Consider the following 14,117-nt stretch of genomic DNA (forward strand, 5'->3'; position numbering starts at 1 on the left):
TCTATTAAGGTATCAGAAGTAAATGAGATCGCAACCTGACTTGTGGTCATGACCAGTTAAACTTTAACGAAGGCCTGAAATAGTAGGACCACTCTGAGGTAAAAGGGTGAAGTGATGAAAAGTGGCTGAAGAGGAATGGATGGTGAAAAAACTGAACAAGTAGAGCCCTGGTGTGGATAGAAACAATATTTAATGTCTGCAATCAAAATCACCATGGCTAGATCCTATAAAGAATATAGGTGTCTTGGCGGGGGGAAAAGGAGGAGGAATGCTCAAACTGCTTGAGGCACTTGCAAGCAAGCCTTGTATTTCCCATACACATTTGGTACCTCACTATCAAACCTCAGCATTCCTAGGCTTCTGTGCCACACTCACCCCTGTCTCACACAAGCTGACCTCAGTACCTACTTCATCATCAGCTGAGTGGCAGCTCCAGACAGGAATCCTACCATAAAGGTCTCTTGAAGGGTTGTCTAGTCAATGCACTCTGAATACACCTCAGCATTGAATTTCATGTAGCACACCACACACAGCATCCTGTGCCTTGCAGAGCAGTCCAATTATCTTCACACTAACCAACAGTTTGCTTTTATCAGCTTTGGTACTTAATTCTGGTGGCACAACCCACATGAGCAGACAGCATCCCCTGATGCAAAAAGCTGCCTCCACCCTCATCCATCATCAGGTACCACTGCTGCAGCTGCAGGTTGCTCTCTAGTCTGCATTACAGCAGCATGAGGCTTCATGTGGTATTTTAGAAAGGCTCCCTACAGGAACAGTTCTACTGGTATTCCCCATCTCTTCCAAGAAAAATCAGATGGCAATGCCACTAGGGCTGACATTAGCCTACAAGCCACTGGTGTAGTTAGTCATGCCTAGCAAATTTGGCATTTGCTCATTCATTAGGAGAGATGAGCTAGAGGTTCTCCTCCAGAGCTCTGTTATCTCTTCTAGGCAGACTAAAGTAAGTCTAAAATATGAGATTCAGCCTTGTGCCTCAGGAGCACTGGTGGGATGGGGGTTTGTGGGGGGGGGGGGGTGTCTTTGTTTCTATTCCTCTTAAGAATTTTATCTGAAATCTCTGCATAGCTCAGTGAGCATGGACACACCCAAATTCAAATTAAATGATAAGCAGTCAATAAAGAAGAAAATCAGGTCCCTGAGTAGCAGCAATGAGACATGCTTAGAAAACTGAACATAGGCAACAAATTTTTGATACGAACTTCAGTGCAGCCAAAAGTAAAGTCATTCATTAGAGGACAAATCTTTGAGGTCATCCTCACGAGTTAATGGAGCCCTTAGAAGCAGTGAGTCTGCAGGGAGGCCAGAGCAGATAACCCAACAGGAGGAAATGTTTGCTTCAACAAAGGGAATCCTTGTGCATATGAACCTGGGAATTCTGGATGCTGTGGACAAAGCCTGTAACTGATCTCAGTTTAAAAGTGTTCTGGCTTCACACATACAAGCCAAAAAGTTTCAGATGAGAGTTTATTGAATGACTGAGGACTGGAAAATGCATCTTATTGCAAGAGTTTCCACAAGGTGAAGCTCTTCAGTAGAGCAAAGGGAGAGGCTTGTGTAGGTGTAATTTAGGAATACCTGTATTTGAAGCAACATTTTGGAGTGGGCTCTTGCACACATCTGTCTAGACAATCTGCCCTAGAAATAAGGCATGTGGTTTCAGCAGAGAGGAGAAATTAACTGCTGGAACAATTTACATGAAGCAGAGGGGTAGATTCTTTATCACTGTGCATAATTTAATTAAACTTGGCTGGTTTATGCAAAGAAAATCAATAGTTCAAACAAGAACAAATGCTGGGAAACACTTTGATCCATGTTATGCAGAAGGACATGTGAGATGATTAATTCTGGATATCAGTCAATGATCCAGCAGTCATGCTGCGCTCTGCTGCCCCTTCACTCTCTACCCTTCAGCACCAGGTCATGTGAGCAGTGGCAGCCAAGTGAAGCATCTCCAGCAATGTCTTCTTCCACCATGAGACAGGGAATCCAGGACCAGCAGGAGTGGGAGAGATAGGCAAGAAGATTTCAGTGCAGGAACGGAGCTTGGAAATTCAGGAATTAATACCATGTTTTTCTAAGGTTGCATAACTGTTGAGCAAGAGAGGAGTGCAGATGTGGGCTGGTAGGATCTAGAATAAATTAATTAGAAATTAAGAGTCTGAGGGCCAGCTGGAAACTTCCTACTCTCAGGAGGCCAGACAGAAGAGGGTATCACTCTGTCCATCCAGAAGAACAACACACAGTATCTGCCTTTCTCTCTTAGACACAAGAAAAAAAGAAAAGAAACATAAACTTTTAAAAAAATACCTCATGGTATTAAAATCATTCCCATGATTAGAACAATGCACAGTTTTCTTCACTTCTAGGGTTTAGAGTGCTGTGTGAGATCCAGACCCTAAAAGGCAAGCAGTGGTCTCCTCTGACCAACCTTGAGAGTGTTGTCTCATGCCTTTGTGAATGCATCCACCGAGGATGTTGCAGTGACCACTCTTGGTAAACTCTCTGTGTGTGTGTGTGTGTGTGTGTGTGTGTGTGTTTCTTCTCGAGCTACTCTTTGCATATCTTCCAGAGATTAAAAAGAAAAATGAGCTAAAAACCAGTACAAATTGCCTAGAAGGTAATCAGAATATTATCTATTTCTTACAAATAATTAAAAAAAACCTTCTGCCCATTTTATAGCATTAACACAGCACTAGCATACAGACAACAAAATTTGTCAAATTGCCAATCCAGATTAAACAAAATATTTGACCCCTGAGTACCCAAATCTCCTGTTTCTTTAAAGAATAGCACTTCATTAGAATTATCTTCAGTGTATTAGTCTAATTTGACAACTATATTACAAATCCCAGCAAAAATTACGATACAACCCTACACAAACTGTGAAAGCTCCTGACTGTGTTTGCTCACTTCTCTGATCTCTCTGTTGTTTATCCTGGGCACAAGATGTATTTCGGCCATCTGAATTTGCACCCCAGGCTTTATCAAACTATCCTTCTCACCATCCCCACCCTGACCTGGAGGAAATACTGTCTATAGGACATTCTGCAAGTCATCAGTAGTGTAGCAACATGCTGCTCTGCCTTTATGTTGCTAGACAGGTAGATAAAAAACCTAGCCCATGTTCCCATCTGGATAAGCTTTAGAAAGGACAAGGAAGCACTGGCACATGTTGCCTGCAGCACTGGTGGAGCCTTTAAGAACCGGTTTGACTGGCATCTGCCAGGATGCAGGATACAGGCTAGTTCATTCTTTCTTCCAACACTATTTTTCTGAATCTAGGATGAAATTCTGCTTGTGATGAACTGTCAAGACCTGCCTGTTCCCTGCAACCTGGGAAACTGAAGAGACACACTTTGGCAAGAGACATAGAGGAAGGGGATTGCAAGTCATGGGAATCATCTTAGAAGAACATCTGGCCCTTACCTAGTACTGTCCAGATAGCAAGTCATTGGTATTGACTGACACTGGACTCTTCAAACCTCAAAATGAGCAGCAGCAAGCTTCCAGACTTTTATGACTTGCATTATTTTTAGCCGCTTACACAGTGCTCATGATTGATCTGCCCGGAGTGGCTCCGCCGCAAGCCCCGAGGGAGGGGAGAGGAAGGGGTTCATGGAGACACACATTTCCGTGGGTGATAAGGTCGCATGTGTTTTGAACCGTAACATGGCAGCTCCTTGTGAAATCCTGTCGGAGCACACCTTTTAAATGCCAAACCAGCACAGCATCAGCAGCACATAAAGAAACATTTGAGAGGCCCTGGCGGGAAGCCAAGGGAACGTGGCTAATGTTTCACCTGACCTCACCCCCTCGCCGGCTGGCTGTGCCCCGGCAGCCCTGCCCGAGCTCCGGCGGGCAGCCGCTCCCTGACTGCCCGCACTGTCTGCCCGGCTGGCAGCGGGACAAGGGAAGCAGAGGCTGAGGCGGGGCGCGGCGGGGCCGGGGAGCGGCGCTGGGCTCCTCACGGCGGGGAGCGGCGCTGGGCTCCTCACGGCGGGGCCGGGGAGCGGCGCTGGGCTCCTCACGGCGGGGCCGGGCTCCTCACGGCGGGGCCGGGGAGCGGCGCTGGGCTCCTCACGGCGGGGCCGGGGAGCGGCGCTGGGCTCCTCACGGCGGGGGAGCGGCGCTGGGCTCCTCACGGCGGGGCCGGGCTCCTCACGGCGGGGCCGGGGAGCGGCGCCGGGCTCCCTCACGGCGGGACCGGGCTCCTCACGGCGGGGCCGGGCCCCGGCGCTGGGCTCCTCACGGCGGGGCCGGGCCGCGCTGCCCCGCCGAGGCTGGCCTCACGGGCAGCCGTGCGGGAAAAGCTCGTCAGCCTCTGCCTTTCCTTTGGAAAAATCCTCTTTCGCTCCCCAGCTTCCAGTCGCCTGTCCTTTCCATGCGCCTAATTTGCCTCCTCTTTCAAACCCCTAAATACTCTTCCTTTAGCACAGTTTGTTTTTCAATAATCTGTATTAAAAGTAATTACCCAGAGGCCTGTCCCAGCAGTCCAGCTCCGCAATTCTTGTTTTCTCTGAGCTATTCCTGTGTCCTTACTTCGTAAAATAAGTACGTACCACCCCAGATACAGAACCTGCAGAGCACCTGCTGACAGTGTGTTGCTATCACTGGCTGGGCAGCTCAAGCTGAAAATGGAGCCGACAAGCATGATATGCCAAGAGAAACATCCTGTAAGCAGGAATTTTGACTTACTGGATGTGAACAGTGTTAATTATTGATTGATCGTATTCTCCTCTGTTCAAGTGAGATTTTTAGAACCATCCTTTTACTTGCCTTTAAGTGTAAACTGGTTAACAGGATAGTAGAGACACAAAGCTTTCCAGGGGATTTAGAGAAAACTGTCTCTGTGTAACATCAACCCGAGTGACAAAAGTATTTCAAATCCTAAATAAAAAGAAGCAAGGCATATTTTTCGTAACAGGTGCTGACCAAAACCTTAAGTTTAAGCCAAAAATCACCAGTAATATGATCCCATGACATAAGCAGGAACATAGGGGCAAAGCAGTTACCCAGTGGCAGCAAAACAGAAATACAGATCAGAGACTGGTAGGAGACTAAAACCAAATATGATTCTTCTTGCAAAGAAGATAGGAGGGACCTGACCAGAAGAAAAAGATCTAAAAATTAATACACAGTTTGGCCAAAACCAGATTCAGAATTAAAAGCAACTTAATTTTTAAAGGTTTGGATTTGTCTGCTTGTTTTCTTATTTTCTTATTAGATCTCTTTTTGCTCCAGCTGTTCTTCATTTTGGTTAGTTTCATTTTGGGGCAAAAGTGATGAAACCCTACAAGAAGGGAAGTTCTTGTGGTTTTTCAGGGGCATCCAGAAGCAGAGTAATGGAAAACCAACGACAGGAAAGACTGGAAAGTGTGAGACTTTTCCCAAGCTCTGCCTAGTTCTGCAGATTGATGGTATATCATGACATACAGACATTTCTTTGGGTTGTAGAGTCTGCATAGACACCTTGTATAGGCGCAGGGAGATGTTGTGATATGCTCCTAGAGAGTGCCAAAGCTGAATTTCCTTTGAAGGCACAGTGATCCATCCCTTTGCAACCCCCCTCCTTGTGCTCCTCCCAAGTCTCCAGTCTTTATGCTCCATCAGCCATAGGACTCTCCTTGTGTTCAGCCAGAAAGGATGGAGACAACTTTGCTCTCTTCCCTGCTTGAGCACCCATATCATGTCAAGAACTGCCTGGCTTTAACATAGGTCAGAGGCTGCATTAGCATTGTGCAAGTTTGGGCCAATCTCCCAAACACTGTAGAACTACCATTTTTTGAAACTTCTCTTTTAAAAAAAAATCACGAGTGCCAGAGAAAGTGCATTAATGGTGTTTTATTTCAGCTGTTTCTCTTTATGTTGTCACAGGTACTTCCTGTAGCAAAAATATACATATGTGAATCTGTCTATCAGTCTATCTAGTGAAAATATGTTAAATTTGTTTTACAGACTAATCAACACAGACTTTTGAACACAATCTAAGCTCTCCTCATCCAACCACTCTGCACATGCAAAAAGAAAACAGAATGAGCTCTGAGCCTTGGACTGGCTATGCCCATTCAAGATCACTTAGTCCACCAGTCATCAGCATCGGAAAAGGAGAAAAAATGTTCAGGAACTCACCCCTGTCCCTCCTCCATGCAGGTGCAGAACAAGCAGGACATGAGGAAAAGGCACTGTGTAGAGACTGGCTCGTAGGCTGAGAATAAAATTCCACTTATTTCCCCATACAAATTGTTGAAGTGTTTTGAGTAATGGATGGAAATTACTTTTTCCCCTGCCCCCACCCACTCAAGTGCAGCTGAACCCTCAGTTTCATTGAGCATATATATTCCTTCTGCCTGTGATGCCCATAACCTGCCACCACTCAGGTATGGTTCTGCTTTGTGATCTGTAAAGCATAAACAGAGATGCAGGAAAAGCTCTTGCTTTTGCTTCACAGAAAGTGGATTTATTTGCCTGATGTTGTAAATTTCAGACAGAACCCAGCCTGTAAAGCAATGAAAAGTTTAACCATATTTCTTCTATAATTGCTATTCATCAAGTGACTACTGACCAGATCTTTAGCTGGATAAAGTCACCTTACCTTTAAATCTTTGAGGAGATGTTAGCCACTTCCTCTGTCTCTGGGTTTAACCCTGTAAGTGTCAAATGGATTTGTTTCTGGAGTTGTGCAGAGTCTTTAATGTCCTCCAGCCTCGCTTGCTTCCCCACCCAGCAGCAGAGGACAGAGGATACGTGTACAACACAGGAAGGATGTGCATGGAATGCATGCTGGCTGGGGTGCACACAGGGGCCCGAGGGATGCCACAGGGGGCTCAGCACATTCCTAGGGACCTCTCTTGTCCCTCCACCTACACAACACTGCTAATCACAGTGAGGACATGTTTTTGGGTCACTGAAACTCCCTGGAACTCTCTCTCCAGCTGTTATATGCAATAAAGCCTCTTTGTTATATCTCTCTTACAAAAATAAAACAATAGCACAGGATAAATCCTACCTTCCTTTGAACTGAAATCTGAGATGACACTGGTGGTTTCAGGAGGGGAGCTTAAATTTATGCATCTTTCTGCTTCCAGAAGAAAACTACTTTCTCTACTTAAGCAGGGAGCAGAGAATCCCAAATGTGTCTGGAGTGATATAATTAATCAGTATCTGATGTGCTACATGAGAGGAAAATCTATGGATGGGCTAAAAAGTAAAAAAAAAAAAAAAGTTGGGAAGGGGGGGTAGGAGAGTGGGTAGGCATAAAATATGATAATTTATTTCATTCCATTAATAGCTTGAAAAATAAATGTAACTAAATGCAACCTTCAATGACTTCCTTTAAAAAGGCCCAAAATATATAATTTTGAAAGAAGTTATTTTAAAAATTTAAAAAATATTTCTTTAAGGCTGTTCACTGAATTCAGTAAAACATTCTCAATATTTTCAGTCAAGTCATTGCATTTGACCCACTGCATTTGGGTCTTGCTACATAAATCTGAAATGAAACCACATTAAGCTGAGAAAAGAAATCCATTTTGGTATGGGATTTTATATCTGTGGATAGATTCAGGTTTTATAGTCCTTTATTGTTCTTACATCACAAGGACTAAAAGATTTAATTTTATTACCTTTTGGTAGACCTTTCATGTCCTACTTTACTTTTCACTTTACAAATTGAACCCCCAATCACCTATGAGTTATTTCAGAATATTTCTCAGAGTTGTGACAACAAAATTACTGGGAATTTTTTAATCAGTGCAGTTGAATATATTTTCCCTTTTAGTCAGTCATTTGTTTCCTAGATTACTTGCTCAACTTAAATATTCAGCAAGCATTTTTAAGAGAAACAATTAAAGTTTCTTAAAGATTCAATACTGTGTTGCATCTGCTATGGATGAAAAAACTCAAGAACATGATTTCTGAGACCACCCAAAAAGTCATGGAGAAAAAGGATGACTAGACTTGTGAACCTTCTTGTTTTTGAATTGTGAGTTTTATTTGTACAGCTCAGAATCCAGCCATCTGAGGAGTTTACTGTGCTCTCAGGAGGAAAATATTTGTACTGCAGAGCAGTATGTTTCCAGCTTCCTATGCAAAGTTTAAGGTTATATTTCTTCCTCTGTGGATTTAATGGTCTGTCAGAAGTTGTGGCTGTAAGGACACACACAAAAAAAATTATGTCTTTAGTTGATCCTGAGATTAGCTCAGTTGGTTACAGCAGGATGCTAATAGCACAAAGGTTGTGGGTCCAGTCCCAGATAAGCCATCCACTAAAGAGTTGGACTTGATGACCCTTTCAATTAAGAATATTTTATGATCTTAGACCCTTTTTATAGCTTTTGGTACACATTTGTTTCAACTCTCTTGTGTTTCAAGTCAGTGTACTAATTTTTTTTCTGCACAGGCTACAAATTAACAGCTGGTCAAAAGATGTATTTAATTACCTTCAGTAGAATTCATCTTTCCTATCATCTGGTACCAAGCAACACTGGACATTTTACTCTACTGAAGAATTTCCTGTCTTTATCAAGCCAGATTCCAGACACACTTTCCAGCACAGAAGAATTAAAAAGGGAGGACCCTGTGCAAAGGAGCCACAATTTATCAGTGTAAAACCTATAACAAATTAAAACAATTTTCTCTGAGTCATTTTAGCTATCAGAGGAACTTCCACACCATTTTGTCATGCTAAGATATGTTCCTAATTAATCATTGCATGCACATACACATGCCTCTGTACTTGATCAAATGAACAGTTCTTGACAACTAAATCCTCATGCACCCTTTGCTCCCCAAAGCTACAAGCCTTTCACAGGATGTTTAGACAGGAGGAAGAAGTGCAGGACACCAGAATGACAGTGCTTATGACAGTCTGGCAACTATATGATTCTGCTTTTCAAAAGAGGATTTTTCTCATTATTCTATCTACTGCTTTGTGACAGAAAAGGAGAAAGCCCAGGCAAAGAGAAGGAAAGAAGACAGAGGTGACTGCAATTACAGGTAGTAAAAAAAAAAAACAAACCAAAAAAACAGGTGATAGCTGCATTCCATTCTTCCCCAGGGAAAGGAGGCAGCATGAAGAGTGACCCTGCCCTTTTGGAGACTTTGAGCTTTCTGTAACTTTACAGGAATTAGAGGAAATCTAGATGAGTAGAAGCCCTTCCAGCCTCAGTCCCAGTCAGATTGTTTGGCCAGTGGAGCTTTCATTTAGATAACAAAGATATAAACTGAAAATAGATATAAATAGGACAAGAGCTGCATGTTACACCAATTCTGGTTATATTATTTTGTAATGAATCCACAGGAAATTCTTGAGGCCTTGAACCACAAAGTACACAGCTCTTCTCTTTAGTTGGGAAGTGCCTCTTCACTGGTACGGAATCAAATGCTGGATGTCTGGGCAGTCACCTTCTCCAAAAACGCTGCTTTTCCTGCAAAGTGCAGACTGAAATTGAGCCTTGTCTGTCTCTGCAGTTCTCCCTTACATCTGCAGATTGCAGTTATACTGTAAAATGCATTCAGATCCACAGCTGCTTCTCCTAAGGATAAGCTTCTTCTCAAGGGCCATGAACCCTGTGCATGTTAAAAGGTTTCTGTGGCCTGATCTGGATCATTTAGCATAGGAAAGATCAGCTGTACTAAAACCCATTGCCATTACTGCTATGGTGAACTACTATACCTTTTCTATTGGTTTTGTCTTATTCTGTGTCTGCAGATACAAAATTAATCTGCTATGCACTGTATGTGCCCTGATGACTGCCATGCTGGCTGGTATCTCCAGTGGGGTTCTGGAGGCCAGGGAGAACAGGCACATAAGAAACATCCTGGACAATACAGATGTGGGTAGTGTAGCCAGCAGTTACAGAATAAGAATAAAGTAAAGTTTAATTCTGTTTCTACACATAGCAGTATGCAGGAACAATGGCTGCCTGCAGAAATGAGCTACAGGGGAGTGCAGGCTGGGCAAGAGAGAGGATCATTGCCAGAGTTGCAGTTCTGGTCCCTGTCATCTGGGATGCCTCCACCTGGTCTCAGTGCAAGAGTGCATACCTGCTCTTCCACCAACATTGGTACCCCTACAGCAGCTGGATACAAAGAGACACCTCCCCAAACCTCAGGAAAATAAGCAACACCAAGCACCAGCTTGAGCAGTAATTTTCCAAAGCTCATCAGAATCCCATCAGTCCACACAACTTTTAATATAAACATCCCTCTGTAGAATTGAATCTACCAAAGATGTCATTTTCTCTCAATTGTGGCTTCTAAAAAACCATGTAAGTTTGAAAAAGCTATTTTAAGTTCTGGCAAATTAAGAATACAATCAACCACAGAAAGTCAGTCAGGAGGCTTTGTTATGACAAAATGCTTTTGGCTAATGAAAATATTTCAGCTAGATTCTGACTACCTCAAACATTTTGAATGTTTTAGATATCATTAAAGGAAATTCTGGAGTAAAATAATAGTGAACCGAAGATACTGAAAAGAAACCAAAGTGACAATTTAGTTTTATACAAAACACTTTATTAAACATTTATATATTACACAAATGATCTGCAGAATTTCCATGGGTTTGTGAACTGATTCATGGTTAGTACAACAGCTCTCTCAATTTAAACTCAGCTTTTTTCTTCATTTTCATTAATTCAGTCACTGAGAGTTGAAACTACACAGAATGAACCAGGAAAGTCTGAGAATATGATTATTGAAAGATTGAAAAAATAGTTTTGGATGACCTTGTGTTTTCTTTGTTTCTTCTACTTTGTTCCACAGGAAAAGGCTTTTGTGAGAGCAATTCTTGGCTGTTCTCGTTCAGGGGAGTTTGTGATTATTTTTGGTTTCATCTTGCTGAGCATTAGGACTCTTGTATTGTTATTCTATTCTGAAATGAACTGAACAAGTCAAAGTGATTCTCATAACACTGAATTTGGGACTGAAATTATGTGACTTGTAATAATGTCAACCTTTTCTTAAACTGAAGCTGTCTTTCACAACCACAATGGAAACAGGCAGTATCTGAAAAGGATGGATCAATGGATCCATATGGGGATGATTCTGATTTCACAGATAACAATGGAAATCAGAGGCAGGAAAAACACTGGAGACATTAAAATGACTGTAAGTAAAAGCAAGACTAATTTTTCAATTTTCAGATAAGCAAATATTCACATTAAGAATTGTCTTCAGTTAGAAGTATTACACTGGCAGTAGTCATCTTACTTTAAATGTAGCAAGACTGATTACAGAAGAAGATTGAAGTTGGAATTTTAGTTATTTTTGTATCTTATGCAAATTTACTTTTGAGTAGTTGCTATTTGCTATCTATTTGCTTTGTTAAAAGCAAACAGAGAAAAATAATTGAATAAATAATAATGATTCAGAAGTTGAATAAAAATAAAATCTATATTTGCTAAAGCTAAATAGGAGGGGGAAAAAGGCATATTAATGTGTGCACACAACATCAAGATGGAAAGAGCCATTTTAAAGTATTACATTGCCCTCATAAAGAATCACTGAACAGGAACACTTTACTCTTCATCTGGAGGGAAAAAACCCTGAACAGAGAAATTACAACTAGAAGTGTGCCATTTTAAATATAGCAGGTGTATGCTTTTGCACAAAGTGTGTAAAAATATTCCATCTGCTGGGCCTGATGCCATTATTTATTGTCTTCTAGGAATCAGTCCTTTCACTGAATCAGGATCACCAAGGGTTTTATACACCTTCATCAAATAAATGGAATGGAAATCATCACACTAGAAGAAGGTTAACGTCATTTGAGTTAAGAGGCATGTTAGCAAAAAGTAGAAGAAGTTGTTCCCACAACACTATTCCAATTTTTTATATTTTCCAGCAATTTCTTCCCAGATCAATATTGTTAGTATGTATTAATAAAGTGATTTTTAAACAGTTTTATACAATATTACTTTTTACATCATTTATGTATACATTTATACTATATTACTTTTTTCAGAAATTGTTTAATATGACCTTGGCTTGATTTGTTTTCTTCTGTTTCTGTAGGATTTGGGGGGGGGTTGTTTTTTTGTTTTAGTTGTGGTGTTTTGTTGTTTTTTTTTTTGGTTTTTTGCTTTGGTTTTGGTCCGTTGGTTGGCTTTTTGAAAGTGAGCATTTTGTGGTGAAAAGAATAAATCTGATTTTGATTTTCTGCTGTCCCACTCTGCTTGATTCCCCACTGTATTCTGTGTAACTGGAGATTTATGCCACTGACCAGTTTGCATTTTGAAGTGGTAGGTTTTGAGCATACAGCCATGAAAAATGAGTCCAGGAAAGTGTGGTTATAATACGCATACATTGAGAAAACTATTTTAAAATTATTTAGAAAATCTGATATACCAAGAACAACTGCTACTTTCTCCCAGTTGCCTCACATTAATGCATCTGAAAAGCAGATACATCTGAAAACCATGTAGAAAAATTACTTAAGTCAGTGACCACGGGTACATGTGGCTCTTTTTCACCTGGGCACAGGTGTAGGTGGGTCAAAATGCCACTTGGTAGGAGTCAAGAACAAATAATTTTGGCAATGTTCTAGTACATTATCATGGCATAGTGACTCTGGAAGGTGTCAAGAGTTGCTGCTTGTAATATTTTCACAAATATCCCTCTCTGCTTTTGTCCTTGCTGTTGCTTACATACGTGTCAGGTGGATAATAAAAGCACATCTTCAAATTTGATAATAAAAACATATTCCTCATTTTTCATTATTCTGTTACCGGACTTGGAGAGTTTTTGTGAATGTGATTCTTGTCTGAAAATTTCATTCTCAGTAGAAAACACAGCAATTTACCAAGGATCAAATATCCTAGCCCTTAAATAAACAAACATCCTTCTAATAAAGAAGAAGCATTTGAAGCCCCCTTCTTATGTCTGTCTCTCTACTCACATCAAAAATAACAGATGGGAGTATTGGGTCAGGAAAAAAGGTTTTACAGAAGTAGTACTTCAACAAGCTCTAGCCATGACAACATACATATAGGGAAAAGAGAAAGATAAGGGTTTCCTCAAACATTTTTTGGCTCTTAGAAGGGTGGAAAAAGAGATGGAAAACATTTTACCAGCATCAGGGAGGGAGAGGCATGAAGCACACAGTTCCAGGTATTCGGTGCTTGTAGGGAAGAATAGATGAGACCCCTTCCTGCCAGCCTGGGAGAACAGGGATGTGTTTCTGCCATTTTATCTGAAAGGAGAATATTTATGCTTGGTATAAACATTTGGGAGGTAGAGCTGGGATAGTTTATCTGGACACCAAGGCGACAATCACAGGATGAAGAAAAACAGCCTAACTGGATGTAAATGAATGCCTGTAATGCAGAGCGGTTGTAAAGGAAGTCAGCTTATTGGGAGGTAAGAGCATGTTAGCAGAGGAAACCAGGAAGGTACTGGAGACAGTGAGAGAGAAGAGCAGTCCTGGGATGTATATCTTGGAAGCAGAAATCTGGATTTTATGACTTTTTAGGAAAACAGAGTGAATAAGTGAAATCATGGAAATGGGAGTATGGAAAGAGTCTGTCAATCACATTCCATTTCAAAGACTAGTTAAATAGGCATTTACTTATACCAAATAGCAGTAGATGGCTGCAACTGATATTCAGATAACCCCCAAAGCATTTTCTATCTATACAAGTGTACAATGAAGTGTATTTAATATGGTCTTCATTTCAAATTGAGCAGATGAATTTAATAGACTGCAGCCTTTTGTCAAAGAACAAAGACAGGGAGCTGTGTAAAGCTGAATATGAAATACTCAAGAGATTGGTACTTAAGGCACTGTTTTACAGTCATGGACTTTGGAGGAAATGCTGTACATAAAAAAAAAAAAAAAGGACAGAAGGTGCTTTTCCCATATAGTCTATTACTTCCTGCAATTCATGAGACCTCTTTCCTTGTGCATAAAGGTCACCTTTCATTTATGTACAGATCTGTTTGGTTTGCTGAAAAGGTTATCCTGAAAACATTCAAAATATGAAAGGAAATGTAAAATTAGGGGTAAAAGGGTGTGTCTCATGGCAGGACATCTGTAAATAATGACTGTTAAAGAGAGTTGGTCATTGAAACTTCTCCATACAGAAATATCCTCA

Source organism: Lonchura striata, chromosome 4 (assembly GCF_046129695.1).
Source record: "Lonchura striata isolate bLonStr1 chromosome 4, bLonStr1.mat, whole genome shotgun sequence".
Lineage (NCBI taxonomy): Eukaryota > Metazoa > Chordata > Aves > Passeriformes > Estrildidae > Lonchura > Lonchura striata.